Source organism: Cryptotermes secundus, unplaced genomic scaffold (genome assembly GCF_002891405.2).
Source record: "Cryptotermes secundus unplaced genomic scaffold, Csec_1.0 scaffold461, whole genome shotgun sequence".
Lineage (NCBI taxonomy): Eukaryota > Metazoa > Arthropoda > Insecta > Blattodea > Kalotermitidae > Cryptotermes > Cryptotermes secundus.
The window spans coordinates 894,109-920,802 of NW_019739952.1; the positions used below are offsets into that span (position 1 = coordinate 894,109).

The 26,694-nt window shown below is 43.7% G+C and overlaps 1 protein-coding gene and 1 non-coding gene across 3 annotated transcripts in view; both read left to right on the forward strand.

The window, feature by feature from the left end:
* Positions 1-26,694, forward strand: part of LOC111872119 (dedicator of cytokinesis protein 3) — a 284,561-nt gene that overhangs the window by 46,798 nt on the left and 211,069 nt on the right. The window lies entirely within an intron of this gene.
* Positions 7,292-7,364, forward strand: Trnar-ucu. Its single transcript has one exon. It is a non-coding gene; the product is annotated as a tRNA-Arg (tRNA).

A 26,694-nucleotide genomic window follows, 5' to 3' on the forward strand; every position in this document is an offset into this window, starting at 1 on the left:
TCCTCTTGCACTATTCACGCAGTCCCACCCCACACCCTTGTTTTCGCATAAAACCCACGCTCCTCTTGCAGCCCGCGGTCGTATTCTTCCAGGACAGTCACGTCAGCAAGTAGAGAAAGTGAGGGTGGGCAGACACATCGAACTTTCCCAAGATATCAGAGAAATTCACGAATGAAAATGACGTTACATACGAGGTTGATGCATTTGTGCATGTCGTACTAAGCAAGGTATAAGAACAGTTGCTTTATGAGGAATTAGTTCGTACCATTGAATATTTTACGCAGTAGACAAGGTGTCGCAGAAACCGATGTTGCTATAACCAAGTTTTACTGTAGTTTTGTATATTCTAATTTTTATGTTTTTAGTACACCATAAGAAAGATAAAGCTATCCCTGTAACAGCCTTTGAAGGCCCATAGGGTTGCGAGACGTCGAGGCTTCCACATTTTCTCTAGGCAGTCGGCTCACAGATGGCGGTAAGGTGAGCCTAACGCACCAACCGCCCTTTACCTCCGGGAACAACCCTGGTACTCATTTCTGTTAGAGGCTGAGTCGACCCCAGGGCCATAGTGCGGCTGGAAGTATTAGGTAAAAAAAAATCCAATGACCTCATCTGGAATCGAACCCGCAACCTTCCGCCTTGTACCACGGTGCCTTAACCAACTACGCTACTGTTTGCCTGCATATTGAAATTATATGTCCATCGAAGTGATCAGACATTTGTAAAGAAGATCAAATAATACTCAGAACGCAGCTGCTGTATGTTTTGTACCCTGTCACCTAACGACAGAAAACACATCAGTGGCGGTTGAACGACTCAGTGGCTCTTTCAATTGGTTAGATGGTTCATATATCTAACCTTTTGAAGGTAGCGCCTTTCAAACCAATTTAAAAACATCAGTGTCCATAATGAAAGGGTAGCTTCACTAGCCCGCTGGTTCTCTTACACCCCACCCCCCTTAGTTAGTTAGTTAGTTATTGGAGAGGGTGGGTTTCCCCATGCACTTAGACATGTCTTGGTCCATTGTGCTTCCCTCTATGATATTCTACCAGTCTCTATATCCTACCGGTACTGGTGCTTACCATCAGTCCCGCCCAGCCAGCGAGACCGGCTCTACTAGCTGAGTGGTATCTATAATGCTTCCCCCATCTACCAAAGGTATTAGCGTCTACTGTTGGGCGGGAAACGTCCGTAATTTTGCTCAGTGGCCTCCTTTGGAGATATGAGGTTCTTTACGTGCCGTAAAGCTACGACACGGGACCCACGGCTTAAAGTCCCTCCCGGAGGACTTGTTCCCTGAATTTTTCGGCCCTTAAAAATTCGACGACCTCCGCCGGGTATTTGAACCCGCGTACTACGAGTCATGAGGTGGGAACGTTACCTCTAGACTACGGAGGCCGCTTCCCCACCCCCCTTTGTCCTCTACCTGTTGTATAAACCAATCACCGACATTCGGCCAGCGTGGTCCTCCAGCTTGGAACCTGGACAAGGCGTAACAAGCGCTTCTGTAAGAGAGCTGCGTTTCATTTAGGTTGCTGAGTGTCCACATAACACCGAGAGGCGGGGTGACTATGAAAGGTTACGCAGGTACCTTGGACTTGTACAGGTTCTTTACATTTTCATGTGGGATATCTAGGCATAAGTGTGAGTACAGTATGAAAATATATCTTACAAAAATTGTGTGTGTAGCTGTGGACCGGATTCATCCGAATCAGCATGTAGTCTCAGTGATGGGCTCTTGTGGACGCGTTCAGTAAGAGACGGGGAATTATTTTCCTAGCTGAACGACGGCTAATGAAGAATTGTTCTGTTCCATGGAGCCGGTCGTGATAGTAGTGATACATTTTTCAAACCTTCTTCTGTTGCTGCTTCGATATTTTTCCCAGTGTCGTACTTGTGACCGCCTCTATCGTCTAGTGGTCAGAGTTCCTGGCTACAGATCCAGAGGTCCCGTGTTCGATTCCCGGCGCTACTAGTTTTTCTGAGAACTAGTGGGTCTGGAACGGGGTCCTCTCCGCCTCGTGAGGATAATTGAGGAGTTACTTGAATGGAAAAGTAGCATCTCCGGTCTAGAAAACTGAGATTAACGGCCGTGGGAATCAGTTGCGCTGACCACGCGACACCGTCAAACCGCAAAAGTTGGCACTATCATCGCCGACAAGCGGCGGTCGCTCGGTCGGTATAGTACGCTTGCGGACTGAAAGCCACGGAGCCTTCTTCCATCCCCATTCATTATCCGTTCGTAAACTGTTGTTAATCGCTTATATTTGTCTATGATCTGTAGTGCTTATTAGACCTGCAAGGACATATATAAACGGAAGGCATTATAAAGTGTGAATATTAATATTGACACAAATTATAAAAAACGAATAGAGCGGATTTAGATGCAACACTCTAGACTCGAATTTGGGAAGTGCTCTTTCCTGGTCTTGGCCAGGTCGCTGACAATCCTGATTGAGGTGTTTTGAGGTTTCCCTCGGTCGTGAGAAAACACCCCGTTTTGGCTATGACCACTTCCTTCTTGATCCTTTCCAATTCAGTAGTATTACCATCACTTGATGCTACAGAAAGCATCATATCACACACAGAAACGCCAACATACAAGATCACAGTAATATACAGCGCATTGTGCCAAGAGATTCGGAGCTAAAGTGTGGTGCGGCGTCACGCGAAGTGTCGAGTCACTTCTGTAGTCTACACACGATGAGATTTGTTTGCATAAACTGACGAAGGAGATGGTGGAGTAGAAGAAGTTTGTGACGAAGGAGAAGACGAACTTGGTGCTGGCGGTATGTAAACTGTGTGATTTGTTTGCATAAACTGACGAGGGAGGTGGTGCAGGAGAAGAAGAAGTTTGTGACGAAGGAGAAGACGAACTTTGTGCTGGCGGTATGTAAACTGTGTGATTTGTTTGCATAAACTGACGANCCGGTCGTGATAGTAGTGATACATTTTTCAAACCTTCTTCTGTTGCTGCTTCGATATTTTTCCCAGTGTCGTACTTGTGACCGCCTCTATCGTCTAGTGGTCAGAGTTCCTGGCTACAGATCCAGAGGTCCCGTGTTCGATTCCCGGCGCTACTAGTTTTTCTGAGAACTAGTGGGTCTGGAACGGGGTCCTCTCCGCCTCGTGAGGATAATTGAGGAGTTACTTGAATGGAAAAGTAGCATCTCCGGTCTAGAAAACTGAGATTAACGGCCGTGGGAATCAGTTGCGCTGACCACGCGACACCGTCAAACCGCAAAAGTTGGCACTATCATCGCCGACAAGCGGCGGTCGCTCGGTCGGTATAGTACGCTTGCGGACTGAAAGCCACGGAGCCTTCTTCCATCCCCATTCATTATCCGTTCGTAAACTGTTGTTAATCGCTTATATTTGTCTATGATCTGTAGTGCTTATTAGACCTGCAAGGACATATATAAACGGAAGGCATTATAAAGTGTGAATATTAATATTGACACAAATTATAAAAAACGAATAGAGCGGATTTAGATGCAACACTCTAGACTCGAATTTGGGAAGTGCTCTTTCCTGGTCTTGGCCAGGTCGCTGACAATCCTGATTGAGGTGTTTTGAGGTTTCCCTCGGTCGTGAGAAAACACCCCGTTTTGGCTATGACCACTTCCTTCTTGATCCTTTCCAATTCAGTAGTATTACCATCACTTGATGCTACAGAAAGCATCATATCACACACAGAAACGCCAACATACAAGATCACAGTAATATACAGCGCATTGTGCCAAGAGATTCGGAGCTAAAGTGTGGTGCGGCGTCACGCGAAGTGTCGAGTCACTTCTGTAGTCTACACACGATGAGATTTGTTTGCATAAACTGACGAAGGAGATGGTGGAGTAGAAGAAGTTTGTGACGAAGGAGAAGACGAACTTGGTGCTGGCGGTATGTAAACTGTGTGATTTGTTTGCATAAACTGACGAGGGAGGTGGTGCAGGAGAAGAAAAAGTTTGTGACGAAGGAGAAGACGAACTTTGTGCTGGCGGTATAAACTGTGTGATTTGTTTGCATAAACTGACTAGGGAGATGGTGGAGGTGAAGAAGAAGTTTGTGATGAAGGAGAAGACGAACTTTGTGCTGGCGGTATAAACTGTGTGATTTGTTTGCATAAACTGACGAGGGAGATGGTGCAGGAGAAGAAGAAGTTTGTGACGAAGGAGAAGACGAACTTGGTGCTGGCGGAATGTAAACTGTGTGATTTGTTTGCATAAACTGACGAGGGAGATGGTGCAGGAGAAGAAGAAGTTTGTGACGAAGGAGAAGACGAACTTGGTGCTGGCGGAATGTAAACTGTGTGATTTGTTTGCATAAACTGACGAGGGAGATGGTGCAGGAGAAGAAGAAGTTTGTGACGAAGGAGAAGACGAACTTGGTGCTGGCGGAATGTAAACTGTGTGATTTGTTTGCATAAACTGACGAGGGAGATGGTGCAGGAGAAGAAGAAGTTTGTGACGAAGGAGAAGACGAACTTGGTGCTGGCGGAATGTAAACTGTGTGATTTGTTTGCATAAACTGACGAGGGAGATGGTGCAGGAGAAGAAGAAGTTTGTGACGAAGGAGAAGACGAACTTGGTGCTGGCGGAATGTAAACTGTGTGATTTGTTTGCATAAACTGACGAGGGAGATGGTGCAGGAGAAGAAGAAGTTTGTGACGAAGGAGAAGACGAACTTGGTGCTGGCGGAATGTAAACTGTGTGATTTGTTTGCATAAACTGACGAGGGAGATGGTGCAGGAGAAGAAGAAGTTTGTGACGAAGGAGAAGACGAACTTGGTGCTGGCGGAATGTAAACTGTGTGATTTGTTTGCATAAACTGACGAGGGAGATGGTGCAGGAGAAGAAGAAGTTTGTGACGAAGGAGAAGACGAACTTGGTGCTGGCGGAATGTAAACTGTGTGATTTGTTTGCATAAACTGACGAGGGAGATGGTGCAGGAGAAGAAGAAGTTTGTGACGAAGGAGAAGACGAACTTGGTGCTGGCGGAATGTAAACTGTGTGATTTGTTTGCATAAACTGACGAGGGAGATGGTGCAGGAGAAGAAGAAGTTTGTGACGAAGGAGAAGACGAACTTGGTGCTGGCGGAATGTAAACTGTGTGATTTGTTTGCATAAACTGACGAGGGAGATGGTGCAGGAGAAGAAGAAGTTTGTGACGAAGGAGAAGACGAACTTGGTGCTGGCGGAATGTAAACTGTGTGATTTGTTTGCATAAACTGACGAGGGAGATGGTGCAGGAGAAGAAGAAGTTTGTGACGAAGGAGAAGACGAACTTGGTGCTGGCGGAATGTAAACTGTGTGATTTGTTTGCATAAACTGACGAGGGAGATGGTGCAGGAGAAGAAGAAGTTTGTGACGAAGGAGAAGACGAACTTTGTGCTGGCGGTATGTAAACTGTGTGATTTGTTTGCATAAACTGACGGAGGAGATGGTGGAGGAGAAGAAGAAGGTTGTGACGAAGAAGACGAACTTGGTTCTGGCGGTAGTGATGACGTTGGTGGCGGTAATGAAGTGGAACAAGAAGAGAAAGAGGACGGAAGTTAAAGAGGACATGATGGTGGCGATACAGGAGGAATTGAGGAAGATAGGAAAGCAATTCCAGAGGAGAGATTAGTGACGAAGTGAATTCCATGTTGGAGCGGTTAAGTTGAGACCATAGGAGCTTCGTCGTAACCTTTGGAGTGTTAGTGCCGTGTATACAGGAAGTTGAATACTTACCTCGGCTATTGCTTCATCCATTTGCCACAATGAAACGCCACTCAGCTCCGCGTATGTCATGTTACGGGTTCCAAAACCGAGTCATGGGGGTTCTGTTGTGGAGTCCGAATCCTTGTCCAGACGTAATCCAGTCACTCCCGTTAGCCAGATCGTACTACCACGGCGGGCGGTGAATATTAAAGTTACGGCCGCGTACACTCTTATCCTTTTGGCAGATAGCGGTTGGGTTTGGTTCTTAGCCAGAAGCACTCGCACACACACACACGCACAACCGAAACCGAAAGTCACCAATGTAACAGAAATGAATCATGTAAGATTTGAGGTTTTCTTCTGGCCCAATACTCCAATGCGACATCTCAACTGCCCTCGACCACGGTTATTCGAAGACCGTCTCGTTCTCAATACTCCAATACTCAATACTCTGTACGTGTCGTAAGCTCTGCTTATACAGGGTGCTTCACGACTTTAGGGCATAACTGCAGAAGGTGATTTCCTAGGTCTTTGTGATCAAGAAAGTTCATATAAACATGTGTCCGATTTTGGACGGTTACGGAGTTATGACCGTTTCTTCATTCCCGTACACGCCCTCGTGTGAACCGCGTCTGTCATCTGGCGGGTCGCTATTTTTAGCCAGCTACAGACAGAGCGTTCTCGTTATTTCGACACTTGAGAAGTACCTAAGGCGTCGTGGGTTGGTATGTCCGGCGCGGTTCACAACCGAGCGGCAGCCTGTGTTGCGGCCGGCTGTGGCATTTTCGAAAATCAGCTTTAAGCACCAATAAATTCAAATTAAAAGTTCATACTTTAAATGTATCATGTATTATGCTGGTTTATTATTTTGTTCCGTTTATTGTCAGTAATCGTTACCTTCTATTCTGAGTTTAAAACTGTCTTAACTCCGTAACTGTCCAAAATCGGACACATGTTTATATGAACTTTTTTGATCACAAAGACCTAGGAAATCACCTCCTGCAGTTATGCCCTAAAGTCGTGAAACACTCTGTATATACAGCGATCGAAAGAAGAAGACATGGATAATTGATAGATATGGGGGACCTAGTGGTGATAAACCCCTAATAAGAACAAGAATAAGAAAGAGAAGAAGACGGAGAATATGTAAGAGAAATGAGAGAAAGCAGGAAAAAACAAAGAGCAGGAAGGAAAATGAGATGATCGATTAGAAAGATCAGAAGAGGAAGAGGAGGAAGAAGAAGAAGAAGATGAAGAAGAAGCAAGTAGCATACGAATGTCAGTAATCATGAACGCTTTACGGAAACCAGTGGTACAGGAGTTGCAGGAAATTACTAAAGAAACGATAGGACTAGGATTGGAGTCAACGGCAGTAACGAAAACGTGCGTACAATGGGAAAAACAGAGGAATAGAGGAAGGCAGTAGGATCATGTAAAGCCAGTAATAGAAGCAGATCGTCGTTTTATGAACCAAGGACTGGCTGGGTGTGTTATTTCCTCGTCGCTGTCAATTACCACAGTCTACTTAGCAACGTAGACACAAGCATGTAGCGCTCTACGGTTGTAATATGAACTAGAAGATACAACTTCTCACCGTCCCTTTGGCGCAGAGGATAGCGCGTTGGACTTCTAATCCAAAGGTCGTGGGTTCGATCCCCACAAGGGATGAATACAAATTTTTATTGTACATCTGAAGTATGTTTCGTATGTTGTCAAAATTGAGGAATTAGTTTATATGAGGTGAAGTAAAAGAGATGTGAATTTTTTATTAACGAGTGTTTTTTTTCCGAATTATTTAATCATTATTTATGATGCTATGCTTGATATTATTATTGCAGTTATCATTGGTAATAGTAGTGCAATTAGACCGACGAAAATTATGAAGATTTTTTTTCCCCTTAGCACTACAGCCCCAGTGGGCCTAGGCCTACCTCCATGAACTTCTCCGTTCACTTCGGTTTTTCTAGATCTTACACATTCGGTAGGACTCCTTGGGCGGGTGATCAGCTCGTCGCAAGGCCTCTACCTGTACACAAACACAGAAAAACGCACACACACAAACTAAACGTCCATACCCTGAGTGGGATTCGAACCCATGATCCCGGTTTCCACGCGAGCGAAGACAGTATATGCCTTAGACCGCTCGGCTACCGTGACCGGCTTATGAAGTTATATAATGTTCATATTACCTTGTATTATGTGTAGTTATGAAGCCCATACAGGTAAACGTAAGGTTATCCGTGTTCTTAACTAATTAAGCACTACCACATGAAGGCATATGGGGGGGGGGGTGTAGATCCACTTTTTTGATCTCGGTACTAGTTGGAAGTGAGTGGTCAGCTTCACGCCTCGGCCGCTTTACCCCCGGGGCAAGACCCCCCGATTAGGACCCAGCAGTAGCCAGTCGTGATACCGACTACCAGCGTCTGTAGTTCTTAATTTTCTTAATTATATTTAATCGACAGTATTAACATGGGGCCGTGTGACATGAGTGTCTTCTGAGGGGAGTCTACGTGGCGTCGATTAATAAAAAGTTCGTGAAATTTTGTTTGCTAAAAGATCTTTTGAAGTAATTACAACCTTTAAGGGTCGTACTTTCTTCTTCTTTACTGGAGCTACAACTTTGTGTGGGTCTTTGCCCCCTCCATGGTTTCATAAAAGTAGAATTTTAATGGGTGCGATCGTACCCCTCGACCAAACTGGGACTGATAGATGACCCAACATGTGAAAGGTACCTACAAGAAGACGAATCAGCCACACATATCCTATGTAATTGTGAGGCCATAGCTTACTTAAGATTTCTTGACCAGGGTCAGTTCTTCATGGAACCAAGTGACTTTTATGACGCCCCCATAAATAAAGCCCTACATTTCATTCCAAGTGTAGGATTAATAAAGGGTTGATCCAAAGGGGAAGCACAATAGTTCATTGAAGGTCGCAGTGCGAGGGCCGTATTTTATGGCCCATCCCTTACACACATACATACATACCTTTAGACCAAAGATCATACTTTACATCACAAAATAACGACGTGACGGCCAGGCGACATCTGTATTTAGATTTTTAAAGGCAATAGGCCTCGTTAGTGAACTTGTGCAACTACAAATGCAAAACTTCGTACGAAGATAGTTAAGTTCTAATCGAATTTGTAGAATTCGATAGTGATCTGTTTTGAACGAGTATTTGTATTTAAGGAAACTGAAAACGTTCTGAAGTTGTCACGTCGGTGGCTATGCAGCGGTGTTCCGCGAACTTTTATCTGTTGTAAGAAATTAATTGTAGAAGTGTATTCGTTTTATTTTATCCCACTTACCGTGTTTCATGTGCTTGTATTTTATTCTCAGCCACTGCACTGATTAAATAAGATGATGCTTGTTTATTCTTTATTACATGCTGTGATTCTTTATGTACAGTGATGATGGAAGTTTCCTCTGAAACATCTGTGAACTCATACCAGATTGCATGACGCTACATCCCTTATCATAGTATCTGTTCTTCAAGATATCTTTGAAGTTAATGTATAGGAGGACGTTATTATATCTGTACGCAAAATTAAGTTCGGCAAAACCATATTTATAAAAATCTCTTGTGTTGGTTTGAGAGATCAGAGAAGCTGACAGAAAGACGTACCACCGTTAAGTTCCCCATTACGTTTTTTTATTCTGCGATGGAGAATCAGTAAATAAGACACAAACGGAAGTGAAACAGCTGTAGTGGATGTAATAGGTTTCCTGTGTCTTATCACTAGGTAGCAGCACAGTCCAGCTTCATGATAGTCTAGATTTCAGGCTCGCATGCTCATGTTCAGAGGCTGGTTGCAGTAGTCAAAATGGTGACCGTGTTTGAGGAATGTACTACGGAAGAGCAGCATTCTGATGTGCGGTTTTTTGTGGCAGAAAGGACTCAATTATTTCCTCAAATATTTCCTGTTTAGGTGAGAAGTGTTTGTCGCGTGAAGCGCTTCACAACTGGGTAGAGAAATTCTCTCAAGGACGTTCGGAAGTCAGATAATGCCCGACCAGCGGGTGAAAGAGTTGATTCTAGCTGACAGGAGGATAACGATGGGCAGTGTAGCAACTGCACTGTGATGCCCCTTGGTCTAGCATACAGCATAATGCCTGATCGTTTGATGTTCGGAAATTGTGCGCACTGTGGGTGTCCAGAGATCTGAAGGATCGAGAAAAAGTGGGTCTGCCTTTGCAACGTCTCTTACGGTATGCAGATGAAGGAGAAGATATGCTTAACAGGATTGTTACTGGGGACGAATCGTGGGTGCATCACTGGCAACCCGAATCAAAGCTTGCTTCAGTACAATGGAAATTTCTCGGTTCACTTTCAGCCAAAAAGTTTAAGGTTACGCCGTCACCTGAGAAGGTTATGCTTACCGCATTTTAGGATTCTCAGGGAGTAGTGTTACTTCATTTTCAGAAACGTGGTGAAAATGTGAGTTCTGCATCGTGCTGTGAAGTTGTGTTCAAGTTTCACGATGCTGTTCGCAGAAATCGTCCAGGCTACCTGGCAAGAGGAGTGCTGGTTCATGACAATTCCAGACCCCATACAGCCCCAGAGAACTGCAGTGGGAACTTGTTGAGCATCCGCCTTAGAGCCCGGACTTGGCCCCTAGTGACTTCCATCTGTTTGGTCCGCTAAATAACCACCTTGGTGACAAACGTTTCGCTGATGAGAGAGAGGTTGAAACGGAATTGGGAAATTGGTTGAGACAACAGTCAAGAGACTTCTATTTCCATTGCTGCCGGTTTCGACGCATTGGTAAAGCAATTGGACATATGCATCAATGTTGGCGGAGGATATGTCGAGAAATAAATGTGTTTTCCAGGTTTGAATATCACGTGTTTTACGTTTTATATCCATTTGTGACCTAATTACTGGCTCACCCTCGTATGTGCGTCAGTAACGTAAAATTTGTAAGGAATTGGCGTAGACCTAATTCCTCTTTCCTTCACCCCCCCTAAAGCCTAAAAAACGTGTTTATAAAACAATTATGTCATGTGTATTCCCTAGACATGCCATCTTACTGAGCTAAACATTGTGCACGAACATAAACATCCGACAGTAAACACTGCCAGTCATTTATTCCTATAAAAGACTATGCTGATTGGAATGATAACGTAACAAGAATTTCTGGGAAGAACAAGACATCAGCTTTTCTTAAAACCTTTACGCCTCTATGATGAGGCTAGCAAGAACAGTATATTAATAAATATACAATTTGATTTTTTTTTCATAGTTTCCGCTAGGCTATGGGTTCCAACTGCATGTGAGTTGTCAAAATCTCGCACCGTCGCCATGTTTTCAATTCATTACGACAAAAACATATTTAATGCAGAGGTTATGTTCGCGTTTGTGATGTATTCCCGTATAACACTTCGCATGAGTCATTAGTTATCGTCATCAAGCAGAGAGCTAAATATAGGTGCAGATTACGTATGGCCGTCATGTTGTGCGTTGTGAACGATACGAGTAGAGGTAGTGTGGCCGCCAGTGACATTATGTTCTTGTCACGTTTCGTTAGAATCCGTCATTTGGTTCAGATTTTATTGGGGGGGGCTGACATACGGACATGATAATACCATACAGTTTGCATCTTCTTGTAACCTATCGAGAAAATAACGTAAAAATTCCAGCCCTTCCTCCAAGAAAACATACGAAATTACGAGGATCAGTCTGCTATTATAAAAATTAACTTTGGTTATTTTGAGTATCGAATTAAACAAGAATGCGTTTTGTGCACGAAATGTTGGACGGTTTAAAATGAAAACGTTCTTTGTGGTTAGAATTCCAGCCTGTGAGCCATTCAGCCCGGCGGATTCCCGTAACCACTTTCAAATCGCAGCCGGCTAGGCTAGAGCGCCCTAAACAGGTTGATTTGTATTAAAATTGTTGTTGTAGACAATACAGGCAATGCATACACTTACTGTTATATATCTTGAAATTGTTGAGCTGGCCATCACAGTGATGCTCACTCAAATTATTGAGGTACCGGATTCAAATCTTATGATATTATTCTTTTGTTTTCTTCGGCGCTGAATAACTTCTGGAGTAAAGTAAAGTTGTCCCTGTGCTTAACTAACGTACGGGGGAGTGGATGTATAGATCCACGTTTTCTTCACCTAGGCATTAGCTGGAAGTGAGTAGTCAGCTTCACGCCCCGGCCGCTTTACCCCCCTTGGTACCCATGGGATAGGTAGTTGGGTGGACCCCAGAGCCGGCCTGGACGACGTGGAGAAGAGACATTTTTTTACCCTCTCGTGACTCGAACTCCGACCCCTCGCTCTTCCAGCCCGTAGCAAGTCGCTGTACCGCCTACGCTATCCCGGCTCTCAGTGACTTTAATATAATGGTAATAAAGTTGACTTGGTTGACTAGTGGGTCCTACATCCGCTGGTTCACTGTCTGCGTGTAACGAATAAAATCAGCTAAAATCGCCGCTTGTCGGCGAAGTTTAGTACCAAGTTTTGCAGATAGAGGGTATCACGTGGTCAGCGCAACGAATCCTCACGGCCGTTAATTTCAGTTTTCTAGACCGGAGTCTCTATTTCATTGAAATAGCTCCTTCAATTATCATCACGAGGCTGAGTGCACCCGTTTCCAGACCCACTACTTCTCAGAAAAAATCTGGTAGCGCCGGGAATCGAACCCGGACCTCTGGATCTGTAACCAGGAACGCTGGCCGCTAGACCACAGAAGCGGTTATAAAATCAGCCATTACGAATTTAAATTAAAATGGATGTAACATATTTTCGGTTTGCAGTTTTTACACCATTTCCATGGTTATTGTGTTTTGTATCGGCTGCCAGGACCCCATTTATGAAAACGTTGCCAGCCATAGAATTGCAGTTCGCCTGCGATAGCTTCCAGTGCAACGGAAATATTTAACTTGTGGTTACTAATTAATCCTTTCCCTCCAGAGAAAGACACAGTTCGTTTGCTTTGAGTGCTTGTAATGTTTGAAAGTGATGGTGAAGAGAACACCATTTAAATCCATTTTTGTAGTGTTTCAACAGAGAATTGCAAGTTACTGTGGACTACAGTGGTCACGTGATCTGCTCATAAGGCGCGTACTGCCTGCGACCGTTCGAACTTGGGACCGTTGTTATGATTCATTCGGAATGTAGACTGTCTATTTGTTCTGTGTTTGTGTTATCCTGTGCGTGTAGAGACCTTGCGATTGACTGACACCCCGTCCATGGAGTCCTACCGAAAGTATAAAGAAGATTATTTATATCAGAAGTTAATTCTCATTCGGAACAGGCCAGAGGGCTGAATCCGTAAGCTTGAAGATGAAGAACTACGAATTACTATGGAAGTACAGAAATAAGGGAAAACAAGAACTCGCGCAGTGAAACGGCTTAAGAATGCACATTATGTCTTCTGTTTTAATTCAACCCACAATATCCGTATTTATCCACGCTTTTGATATGCTGTGAAAACATTTGTCTCAGAATCGGTGTGGTTTGTGTTTCTGCAGCAATTTCTATATGGAAGAATGCGCATTGAAGTCCACATTATCTGCCTTTCCATGGTCATGAATCATAGCAACTTAAAAGTCATAGAATTCTGTGGCCATCAAAGGAAAGCCTATTGAGTTACCCCGGATTTATGTAACATTATACATCCTTTATTTCCGCTGCTTATAATTCTTGAACAAGGAAAAACTTCGGTATGATCCGAAGCGATTGGGATTTTTAAACGTTATGCTGGTACTGGGATATTTCTAAACGGCATTTTGAGTGTTTCTACCAGATAGGACGAGGAACTATAGATTTTAAATTCCATAAGTTGATGCAACATTGTCAAATAAGATGTCGCAGTGTATTTTATATATTGCGTAACCATGGAAGTACCTACTCCAAACTCGTTACAGTATTTTTTTGTGATTCAGCATGAAACTGCTTTCCCGAAATATAAAAGAGGGTAAGCCCTATAAAATAATGCAGCATTTTGTAAAGTATATGTTTATGTATATCTGTTTAATTTGTCATGATTTTAAAGTGACTGAAGACGGAGTTTGGATTGGTAATCGGATTTATTGAACTCTTACAGCTCGTAACCACAAGAAATTATAACCGTTGCACTAATTCACACACTAGAGTTCACTAGAGCACACACTCGAGCCTTCTCAGCCTGCTGTGTCTTCATCAGTCGTCTGCTAACGGCTTCCAATAGCGGACGCTCCCATCCTGGGTTCAGCTCACAACAACTAGAACCCCAGCGGTTATCAAACTCACTTGCTCACCAACCATTTGACGCCTCACCCTACTGACTGACTAACTGCCCTGCTTGTCACATCTCGGTACTGACCGCACAGAAAATACCGTTCTTCTGTTGCTGTTTACGGACCATTGTGTAGTTGTTTTCTTCGGGATCGTTGCTTATTTTGGATTCAATTTTGTGTGGATTATTCACGGAAATCATAACACCTTGCATTCAGAATATTCAAGCTAATAACATCTCGAATAAATCTTCATATTTTACGGCCATTTGCAGAGAATCCAGGCTTAACCATTTAAATATCGCAGTGCTGTTAGATCAGTCTGCACCTCTACTCTTTTGTTTTGCGCTGGGGATGGATGGTAACTAACCTGACGGCAGTTCCGGACATGTTTACGTAATGTTGACGTTAATATATTCAGTCTGTCGGCTAGAGATGAAACTTCAGAGACCTTGTACATTTCATTCACGGTACTTTGGATTACAGAGGCAATTACATTTATAACTAAAAATGTAATCCTTGTTATATGACATTATTAATTACCTAGGACTGTATTTACAGCTTTTCGCAGAGCGAACACAACTAAATTAAAAGCAGTATGATCAGCACTTAGAAAAGGAGTGGTTTCGAAAAACGGCGTGTTTTATCGCATTTCATCGGGTGTCTTGCACGATTAAATATGTGACCCACGTTGCATGGAAGCAAGGAAGGAAGGCAGGCACAATTGCCACGGTTCGGAAACAATTGAAAGTGATAAACCAGGAACACTGTAAGTAAGCGTCGACATTTGCCCAAGAACAATCGACACAGTTTTTTTAAACAGAATAAACTGTACAGACCTACGTAGTCAGACGTGGCTGGTCACAACCGAATGCGCAATGGATGTAGTTGAGTGCACTTGAGAGAGTACGGGGAGGGGGGTGGGGGGGGTCTAGTCAAGGAGCAGCTGTGACGGAATCTACTTCTAACTAGCTAATTCCAAGGAGTTGAGTCCTTCTTGAGAAGCCACTAGTCACTCAGTCACTTCAAGAATTTCACAACATTTTATGGAACCAGGATATTCAACTCCGGAGTCACAAGAGAGCTCCTCCACTGGCCCCTATCCTGAGCCACATGAGTCCAGTCCATACCAACCAATATCTAGGTCTTCGTAGTGGCAATGTACTAAATCTCATCTCCATTTTCCTTAGCGTAGGTCGTTTATCCAAAGGATCAATCCAAATTCGAGGCCCTTTGTGATATTTCACAAAAAACAAATATTTTATTGTGAGGAGTTGTTAGCCCCACGTCCAACACCAAGCTGGAGGACCATCCCTTGTTGGCTGTCCGCGACTGCTTACTTAGCAGGTATTCGCAGCTACCCTCCATATCTGGAGGCCGTCTCCTCCATTCGCAACCTGAGGACGCACCATGCCGTGGTGACAAGGGACCCACCTAACATGGGAGTCTACCTTAGTAGTTCTATTTTATAACTATTTCCATATTAGTGCTTGTTTCGGACAAACATAAGTAGGGAACAGATTTTTAGGCGCAAATGAGTTAGAAAATATTTGTATTTGATGTGCCATAAAAGCAAAAAAAAATGTCATATAAAGTCCAGCATGTTTTTTAATCAAATGCACATGGTTGCATAAAGCACTCACCAGAGGTCATCAGTGTCTCAAACCGAAAGCTTGTCGCAGCGAACCACGAAAGTTGTCTTTAAAATGGGTATCGGAATCTGTGTCGGTTATCAAGGAAGAGTAGGGGCCACGTCACGAGGTGCCAGTCTTGTGGGCTTGTAATACACACTGTTGCTAACGTTGAAGTCTTTCAGGACTTCCGAGTCAACTAGCCCCCTCCCCCCGTATACTCATGGAATATCGTACATGATTTAAAACCCTTTATTCTTACTGAAACAGAAGCGAAGTGTTTGTTTTACAGCATCAGCTTCCGAGCCCTCGATTTTATTCCGTTTATCTTGAATGTCTTTGATTTATTTTATTGTTTTTGACAGGAAATGCGTGGTCTTTTCCAGCTTTAGACTGCGATATAAAACTGAAATTTATGTGCATATAGGTCAAGTCAGTTTTTAGCGCCTTCATTTCATTTGAGTCGTTAAATATTTCTCGCGATATTGCAGTCACTATTTATAGCAACAGAAGATTTCAGTGCTTTCTGCGTGATGCAGAATGGCATTCACCTAGGTTCCTCAACGTACGAATATAATTACTGGAGTTGGGGGAAATGGTTTGTCAGGGGCTTTGTTTTGAATTAGCTCTATTGTAGCATACGGTTTTCACGACGCCTTGCTACCCATTACTTACTAGTGCGTCTACATCTGCGTAAATCACGCGACTTGACAGACCGTGAACAAAGCAGGCACTGCCGTGTAACAAATACTAGTGTACCGTAGGTACATTGCTGAAGTCATGTTTGTAATGACAGTCTAGTGCGTTAGTTTAGAGATGATATGGTCCTGATGACAAATGCATGTAGAAGGTCGTGGAAGAACCAGTATCCGTGGAATGCGCTGGTGTCCTCGCTGTTGCTTACAAAGCGTGAAAAGATTCCACGTAGCCGTCTTCGCGTGAATTACAGAACGACAGCCACGGTGTGTAAGAAGAGATTATGTCAATTGGCACTGTGTATTTATGTGCTATAGTCACATCGTGTCTAATGGACTGATCACATATCCCTGTCCGCATGGGGTTTTTTCTCCTTAACTGTTCAGTGGATTTCAAAGAAATTTGATATAGAGTTAAACGTTGTCGTGTACATTACATTTTTCCCAGTATTGGTCCGGTATCCCTTGTTTTACATGTAGGCCTAATGAGGCTTGATATGTTTTCTTAAAACTGCTCATTTTATGTGATACTCTTTTCCTGAGATTAAGTCGTCCGGAGCGCGAAGCTCCACCACTCACATGCATCTGATGCCGAGGTCAGGGGCGGCGCAATACCACAGGTTGAATGGAGCGGGCTGGGGCGGCTCTTCTTGGATTTCTCTTAAGTGAAACTAATTTATGTGCATATCGGACAGTTCCTTGGCGGTGACACTGATGTGTTATCCAGCAGTTTGAATCTGGACACCAGTGACGGTTTTCGTCACGTTGGTAATTTCATGTTGTTAATTGTGACGAGGTTCGAGAAAGTTCGTCCGCTTTAAACTGAGGAAGGGGAAGAATTTCATGTCACTTGGAGCAGCATTTAGGCTTACGCGTGCCCTGCCCGAGGATAAAAATGCGTGGAGCTTCATCCTACCACCTCTCATGTGTTTATGGTGTGTTGTTTTAATAAGCCGCTACGAACGTCCACATAATGGATGAAAACATAAATGGTATCAGCTGCTCGAGAAATTCCGTAGTTTTATCAAATCCAGTTTGTCAGTGCCATTATCCTGAACTGATCGCATCTAATCCACGTCACATTCTAAATCTGTAACGTTCATTTTAATAATATCCTCCCATTTATGCTTAGTTCGTCTAAGTGATACCTTCCCTCGAGGCGTTATGACCAGCATTTTGCAGTTCCTAGTTTTTTCTACGTATCATGCCCATCTTATCCAGTACCACAATGCAGAGTGTAATTAAAATGCTCGGTCAGTATAGCAACTTGGCTACGGACTGCATGACGAAGGAATCCATGTTCAATTCCCGTCAGAGGCAAGGGATTTTTCCACTTCCCATAACTTCCAGACCGGCCCTGGGGCCCCCGTAGCCTCCTGTATCATGGGTACCTTTTGGGGGGGGGATGTAAGCGGCAGGAGCGTGAAACTGACCACTCTAATTTGGTGCCGAGATTAAGAACGATGGAGCTGTACCTCCACCTCCCAATTCGTCTTCTTGGCGTGGTGCTTAATTAATTAAGGCCAGAGACATATTTACCTTATCGCTTAAGATGATTGTCTTTGTCAGTAGAAGGATTTGTCGTGTTATGCTGTTCAGTGTGTTCATGAACTCCGGCGGCAGCCATGGTGCGTCTTAACTGGCACGGTGGTCAGTGAGGGGCGAGGCCTCGATACCAAGGTCTTCCTTTCAGTTAACCTGGTATTCTAGTTCGGAGATGTAATGTCGCCGCTGTTAGTGCAAGTGATTGCAATGGCAACACTATGCAGCTTGTCGACCTTGGGTTCATGTCCTTGACGTCTGGGCAAGAATTCGCAAAGGTCTTCAAATAACTGTCTCCCAGAGATATCTGCCAGTTTAGGTTTCATTCGTCTGCAGCTCTTCATCGTCCTGTTATCAGGGTAACAAAATCTGGGAAGATGAAACGGGCTGTACTGGTAGAACGTATCTCGAGTCGAGAAGGGACGAGATCCCTTAGGATACAGATGTAGTTTGGAGGATGATATTAAAATGGATCTCGAATGAACTTAGCATGAATATGTAAAATTTTCAGCTGGTATAGTACAAAGTCAAGTGGCAGCTTCAGATGAAGAAAATACTAAATGTAGTAAACTTTTGATTTCAGAAAAAGCTGACAGTTTTTTCAGCAGCTGGTCGGTTATTAATTTCAAAAAAGGATTCTGTTCCATGAAGCCGGAAATGCGTAAATGTCTCGTCGTGAAGAGATACTTACGGGAGTGGAGGCAAATCTCCACATTTACTTAATCTCGGTTCTCGATAGAAGGGAATGATCAACTGACGCTTCAAAAGTCTTATCCCCGACGAAAGAGACCGCGGTACCTATTGGTTGTGAGACCGTCTAGACGGTCTAGACCCCACAGATGACCTAGACGACCTAGACACATTGCTGGCTAACAGCATAAAGATATCTAATAGGCCAAAGTGTGTACCATGGAAAGCGTTGTAGAGTGTCCTTGGAATTGCTATGCCATCTGGCTGCTGGTTGCGAGACTTACATAGCGCACCTAGACGGCAGAAATGTGCGTAAATGAGACGCACCTTTCTGGTGATGCCGCACAGTGGAGTGGCCGATCTTCGTGTGCAGCATTGCTGTACATTTTTCTGGAGCAAAACATACTGCATGGCTATATTTCATAAAAGTGGTGGTCCTGCGTACAGCAGCATGGATACTATTATTGGTGAATGGAATTTGCTGATCAAGATGGCGTCAGAATTGTAAGTAGTGTGGTAGTAAATTGAAGAAAATATATAGTCACGTGTATGAGTGACTATAGACGGATTTTGGATTTAAGTTCGGATTTATTGGACTCTTTGATACAGTGTTTGACTACATTTTGCAATTCACTATTACACACACACACACTAATGTCCACAGTAAGGCCTTCACTAGCCGTTGCTTAGTAGCGGCTTTCAATGTCGGACGTTTGACTTCCTCTGGGTTCCCGAACTGTCCCCGGTTTTAGGTACCAGCTTCTGACAGCAGCAGCGTACAACAACTGAACCGCAGCACTTCTCTGACTCAACTGACTTTCATTGACTATCCTGTTTATAATATATCAATACGGACCGCACGGAAAACACCGTTCCATTATTGCTTTGCAGTTGTTGCCGTGGCAACATCAATGTTTGTGACGCCGTTACTTAGCAACGGCTGTTGTATACCTGCTGTCGCGGTCGTTGTCTAACAGTGGTCTACATGCCACAAAATTGTACCTCGTCCAGTGTTATTATATCGGTGAATGACGCATTTTCGCCATATTACAATCCGATTTGAGTCTTAGAGAGCAGTGAGGGTGTTCTGAATCTATTCAGATAAACGGCAGTAATCAGTCCATTGTTTTCTGATGTCTTTATATTCGCAGAACACAGAAAGACGCTTCCGGAGCTGTATTCGACCTAACAGTCACCGGGATATACATAACTACATACAGTTCCCAAAAACTTCTCAACGTGGTGTCACTCTGAAGCGCCAGACTTGCATTCAGAAGGCAATGGGTTTGAATATCGGCTCAGGTAACGGGTAGCCCGGTATTGCTCAGTCTGGGAAAATGGCGGTATCTAACATTAGAGCACGACCACCCCCTCCTAATTACTCATGTATCATTCGTGATTGTATTCCCGTCTCATTCAACGCTATGGGTGTAGCTTCTGTAGCTGAAACAGCGCAGGATATTAATGAATTTCCGTTTTAGAAATAAACGATTTCTTATAGTAGTGACAAGCATTTCCTCCCTCTATATCTCCGTCTACGATGACAATGCAAGGCGCCCGTAATAAGTTTCATAACGTAGAAGCTACGTTCACCACAGTTTCGTTGCTGGTCATCCGTGTAAGCTGTAAGCAAGCAGTCACTTAAACGCCGCGGTAAGTAATGAAACGTGGGTCGATGGGGATGTATATTCTTAATTTAATGACAATAAATGAACGGTTCAGTATTTCGGTATAGTTTGTTTTGAGAAGCAGCGGGGAGAAAAGCGGACATGCGTTCTCTAGAGTCAGACAAAATCTTGGTATTCCAGTCTTCTGCAAGACAGGTATGTCGCGTACTTTGTACCTGGTCTTGTTAATACACGGTGTGGATTGTTGATATTTTAATAATTCAAGAGGTAAGAGCCCTTTTCCTTCTATGTTTAGACGTTTGAATAGGCGATGTGCATAATAAACAGCATATTTGCATTGGGCGTTGACGTCAGGATTTTAATAGTGATTATTTTGAAAGAACTACCCGCAAACATATGTTGGCTTTATTGTGTCTGTATTTCTGTCCATCATTATGCATGTAACAATTTTCGTGGAGGTTTATTTCTCTCGTCGGTACGTAACGTTGCTTTCTCAACTGCAGGGGTTGTGTAGCACTGAATGGGCCATTTTAAATACGAAGAATTCGCGTATGAAAGAAAACATGTGATTGTTTAAGGATTATCACAAATTTTTTCTGGAGTTCCACCATTGTACCACACTCATTTATCGTCGCCCCATGAGGTGTGCGATAGCACCAGCTAAGCAGCACATTCAATTTTTGGTCCTTTATTTGGTGACTTATTCTCTGGCTCAGCACGTCATTGGTTTCAGAGTTAGGAAGTTAAATTAAAGGCAGAGTAAAACCGTGAACATCCTGAGGAAACACTTCACACCGAGAGCTTGCACGATAAGGCTAGAAAATACCATAAATTAATAATTACACAGTTTGTAATCCATTTCTATGCGTAATTCTACTTAATCGGCCTGCACATTCCCACAACGTTAAATTTAACTAGTATATTTTCAGACTAACATTATCACTATATTTATAAATGTTCACGTTTAGGTGAAGTTAAGTGCAAAATATGTTAGTATCTTTACGATCTGTCTATAAATTTAACTTTCATTGTGTCAGTAGTTGGCACTATCAGACCGAAAGCTAGGTGATATACATTTCGCGCGCCTGTAATGCCTTTTCTTTTTGCATTCAGCGAAGAAATGCGTTAACAAGAGTTAGAAATAAACAAGACCGTAAAAATACTGCTTCTACCTTGAAGTTTGCTGCAAGTGCTATACTGTTATTGCTGGTAGCAGGAAATTTATGTATTATATTGGTTTATTCATCGGCGGTTTTCAGTGGCTCAAATTATGGAGTATATACGTAACTGAGGCGTACACAAGAATAAGAGTACTACAGCGAATATACAAAACTATAATTTTGCCTGTGGTTCTGTATGGGTGTGAAACTTGGTCTCTGACATTAAGGGAGGAACACAGACTGAGGGTGTTTGAGAACAGGGTGTTCAGGAGAATATTTGGACCAAAGAGAGATGAAGTGACAGGATGTTGGAGAAAACTGCATAATGAGGAGCTTCAAAACTTGTACTCTTCTCCAAGTATAATTAGAATGATCAAGTCAAGGAGGATGAGGTGGGCAAGTCATGTAGCACGAATTGGGGAGAGGAGATATGCATATAGGATATTGGTGGGAAAGCCAGAAGGAAAGAGACCACAGGGAAGACCAAGGCATAGCTGGGTGAACAATATTGGAATGGATCTTAGAGAGATAGGATGGGATGGGATGGATTGGATAGATCTGGCTCAGGATAGGGACCAGGGGAGGGCTCTTGTGAACACGATAATGAACCTTCGGGTTCCGTAAAATTCTGGGATTTTCCTGAGTAGCTGCAGAATTGGCTTCTCAAGAAGGGCTCAGCTCCATAAGTAAGTAAGTAAGTAAGTTGTAAAATTGTTTCGTACACATAACGTCGAAGGTTAGGGACTCATACCAACAGCACTTACGAACCACTGACTAATTTTGATGAAAGCGTATACAGCAGGAAAGGAGGTCATGTGAGTTCTGTGCTGGACGCCTTGTTTTGTTTGTAAGATGATAACCGTCCTGTGATATAGCATGTAACCAGAAGAACAGACATTTTGTATGGCCTAAAGCATTTTCTCCAGTCTAATTCCTGAAGATGTTATAGCAAGATGTGTGGCATTATTCCTGTTGCTGATATTACAGTGGGCGTAGTGATCAGAGGACCTCTGGAGTGCTGTCCCACAGCATCGTGTAACGTAGCCGGATAAAGCTGATGATCCTGTTTTGAGAACCGAACCAACGTCTGAGATTTGTTCGAGGCAGATCTCTTAATTATCTTGGGCAAACCAGAGCCCATTGCGCTGACACCCGGAAGTGAGGTGATGTGTATTCACTCCACAGATCAGAATAATTACGTTATTTAATTATGTTTCAGGGATGTACAAGTTTTCTCACCAGGCATTCAGAATTTTTTAGAAGTCAAAGTAAGAGAATTTATTTTCCGTGACCACGTTTGGCCTTTCTTCTTTTACTTTGGCCCGTTTCGATGCTAGGAACGAGTTTTCTGTCATGGAATTACCAGTAACGTCTTCTGCGAATAACTGAGTGGTTACTACGTCTGTGAAGGGTACTTCACGGGAGTTATTTTGGTGTTTCATCAGTGGAAATTGTGTGCGAGTTATCGTGAACACCGAAGGCAAAAGAAATACATTTTTTTTGCTACACAAAACCAGTCACAGTAGATAGTATGATTCTCTACTTCTGAAGTTACTTGATGTCCACTCCGAGGTTTTAGTCCGCAAGCGAACTATACCAACCGAGGGACCGCCGTTTCTCGGCGAAGTTAGTGCCAACTTTAGCGTATAGAGGGTGTCGCGTGGTCAGCGGAACGAATTCCCACGGCCGTTAATTTCGGTTTTCTAGACTGGAGCCGCCATTTCCTTGAAATAGCTTCTCAATTATCCTTACGAGGCTAATTGGACACCGTTCCAGACCCACTACTTCTCAGAACACCCAGTAGCGCCGGAAATCGAACCCGGATCTCTGAATCTGTAGCTAGGAACTCTGACCACTAGACCACAGTTGCGGTCAGAAATTCAATATGTTCCATTTAGTGCAAAGATCTGAGGAGAAAGCAGTGATGGCCTATTTGAATATACTGTCCCAGCATTCTCCAGGATAGAGTGATAAATAGCACGAAGATCTCGAAATGGGCGATGTTTGAGGCGAGCAAGCACGCGGCTCGAATGTGTACAGTTCTGATTCCTGGCTAGGAGCCTATGATCCTGATTGAGGAGCTTCAGACTGCTTAATCGTGTGACGACGTGTTACTTCGGAGTTAGGCTGGCTCCCAGGTTGCCGTTCACAGTCATTGGAATATTTCTTCTGTCGAGTCCAGCCATAGGAATGGATTTTCTTATTTCTCCACTACGTCCAGACTGGATTTGGGACGATGTTGTCCCGTGGATACTGGGAGTGAAACGGCTGGGGTGGGCGTGTATAGTGTCGAGATTAAGAATAAGGGGAGCGTTACCTTCACTTGTCCAACATCTTCAGTTTGTGGTGTTTAAGTACAAGGAAACTTTATCGTATTCCCATTACTGCCACCTTTACAGAAATTAAGTTTTCCCTTCCCACTTTTCCACACTGCTTCGACCAGTGTAATAGTGTTCAGTTTCTTTTCTGAGGAAGCTCGGAGGTTGCGTAGTTTGAGTTACCGACAGCTTCGTTAAGTAATCTATCTATCTATCTATCTATCTATCTATCTATCTATCTATATCTATATATATATATATCTCTGTCTGTCTGTACAGCTTTTGTGGACCTCAGCAGCTTTTTCAGTTTCTTAATCCATACACAGTCGATAGGACTCCTTGGGCGGGGATCAGCCCGTCGCAAGACGGCTACCTACACACACATATATATCCATGCCTTGAGTGGGATTCATACCCACGATACTACTGTTCGGGAGGGCGAAGACGGCTCATGCCTTAGACCGCGCGGCCACTGTGTTCGGCTGTTAAATAAACCACAAATAAAGAAAATATAAGATGGCACGAACAGTTTTGCCTCCAGATTCCTCTGTCTGCAGATGTGCCACATGAATGCTCTGTAGTTAACGTACGAGAAGCGTGTCTTGCGTGTACCGGATACCGAGAAGGTGGAGTGGCCGTAGCTGAGGACATATCCGCTTCGGTTCGCCCTGCCGCTGGACATCCCCTGCTTCAACTTCTCGCAGGAGATGCTGATAACGGCGCTCTGCAATTGTTATACGTGTATGACGTCACACCACTTTTGCCGCATTCTCACGGTTTCCATAGCACCAACGTTTAACTGCTCCCGTGAAGCATATCTGCTTACGCGGGACTTACAGGAAACGCCATCTTAGTTAGTTATCGAGTTGTTTACATTGTCACATAGAAAACACCTCTTGCAACACGTGTTCTATTGTTGCATGCGTGTATTGCGGGCTTCTTTTACTGACTCATTCCCTAGCAATGGGTCTACATGTCAGAATACTCTCTTCTGGGATATAACGTCGTTTGGTCCTTTGAAAGCCACCCGACGTTTTCAAGGTACATACCGCCTCCATCTTCAATGTCGAAGAATTAGCCGAGCAAGAAGCCAGCTTGAAAGCAGGTGGCAAACTCTCCATGAACATCCTTTTTCTCTTTGTATAACTGAAACATGCTTCAATTAAATCCAGTTCAGAATCCTGCAGGACCGCCTCTGTGGTCTAGTGGCCAGAGTTCCTGGCTACAGATCCAGAGATCCGGGTTCAATTCATACGTTGCCAGTTTTTCTGAGAAGTAGTGGGTCTGGAACGGGGTCCACCTAGCCTCGTGAGGATAATTGAGGAGCTATTTCAAGGAAATAACGGCTCCGGTCTAGAAAACCGAAATTAACGGCCGTGGGGATTCGTTGCGCTGGCCACGCGACTCCCTCTATCCGCTAAAGTTGGCACTGACTTCGCCGACAAGGCGCGGTCGCTCGGTCGGTATAGTTCGCTTGCGGACCCAAGCCACGGAGTTTGTTTAATTTTGTTATTTACATTTTCAAATATTAAACAACTGTGAGCCACAAAAGTGAACAGCGAAGATCGTACAAAGGGGAGGACGATTGCTTCGCCTTCAGGATGACAGAATTTTAGTTTTATATAAGAACTATAACATTCTGGCTTCTACCGGCAATCCGAAGAAGTTCGTTTTCCTTCTTATTCGCTTCTCTTCCAGGTTTCTGCGTACCAGTCATGATGATTATTAGCTTGTACACGTACATATTTACCATGTTCAAGCATGTTTGTTTACAATTTAAAAATTAGTGCCTTTATGTGGCATTAAGTGAAAAATAGTTGTAATCACCCGCACCAAACATTCGCATTCACAAATTTTGTACGAAGACACATGATATGATGTAAGTCTTCAAAACTCATCGTGTTGTGAGGTGAGTATATGACAAATTGAAGTGTCAATAATTGTAATCGACTACTGCAGAGACCTCGGTTCGAGAACGGTGGTAATGTTCAACACAGAGTACTTGGGTACTAATCGGAAACTTATAAATGTTGACTGTCAGGTAAAGGAACCGAGTTTCGGATAGGCGTCTAACTTCATATGCCCCCCCCCCAGGAAGTACGGGCAGCACTTATATGGTGGCCACGGGACCTTGTACCTTCTTCCCACTCAGTTTCTCAGCGGTGGCAGATTGAACGTTGAAATAGCAGCATTGTTTTACCGTCAGTGTATGTTGACTGCTGGTGCAACCGGAGTTTCAGTAAAAGCTGTCAGAGGAATTTATGTGAAACAAAGTTCATCCCGAAGGAACACTTTCCGCCCCCAACAAAATATGACTGAAAAGAAAAATAATGTCTCGAATTGATAGCTTCGGTGAGAATTGGTCTGAGAAACACAATGTCACGTGTATTAGTGACTAATAACGCGTGTTCTGGATTGGATGAATGGGTTTATTTACTCCTGATACACACCATCAGTAGCGCTATCGCTGTTTACACACTTTGTTATCCACTGTTACACACACACACACACACAGACTAGTCGCCTCCTGGTAACAGACTTAAAACACATGAGCTATAACAGTCTCACTTAGATACTCCAAATATTACACATAAAGTCTTCTCTTCACAGCCTCCCGTACAGAACTGAACTATCCACTCAACTCTGATCTAATTCAGAGTCAAAGCCAAAGTTATGTTACGACCGATGGTCAGTCGGCCATTCTGTCTTGGAATAAAGTACCCATCTTGGGCTCAAGACCAAATCTGTATCACTGTCAGTTGTAGGCTTGTTGGTGTGGGGCGCTCACTCTGACGAGAGGACGGTTCTGTCCTTTGCCAGAGTCACAGTCGGCAGTAATAAGTCCGTGATCTAATCCTAGCCACAGGCTGTTGATATATATCCTTCGCACAGGCCACACACAAAGCACGGCCTCTGTTGGTGATGAAGCTTGTTTACCGCTTGGTTGCCTAGCAATAGACCTTCAGTTGTTGCGTGCTAGTGTGTTGCGGGGGCGTGTTTACAGACCTGTTGCCTAGCAGTGGACTTCCTCTTGTTCGTTGCTATTTCGACTTTTTGGGCAGTGTTTACCTAGCCGTTGCTTAGAAACGGGCCATATGTCA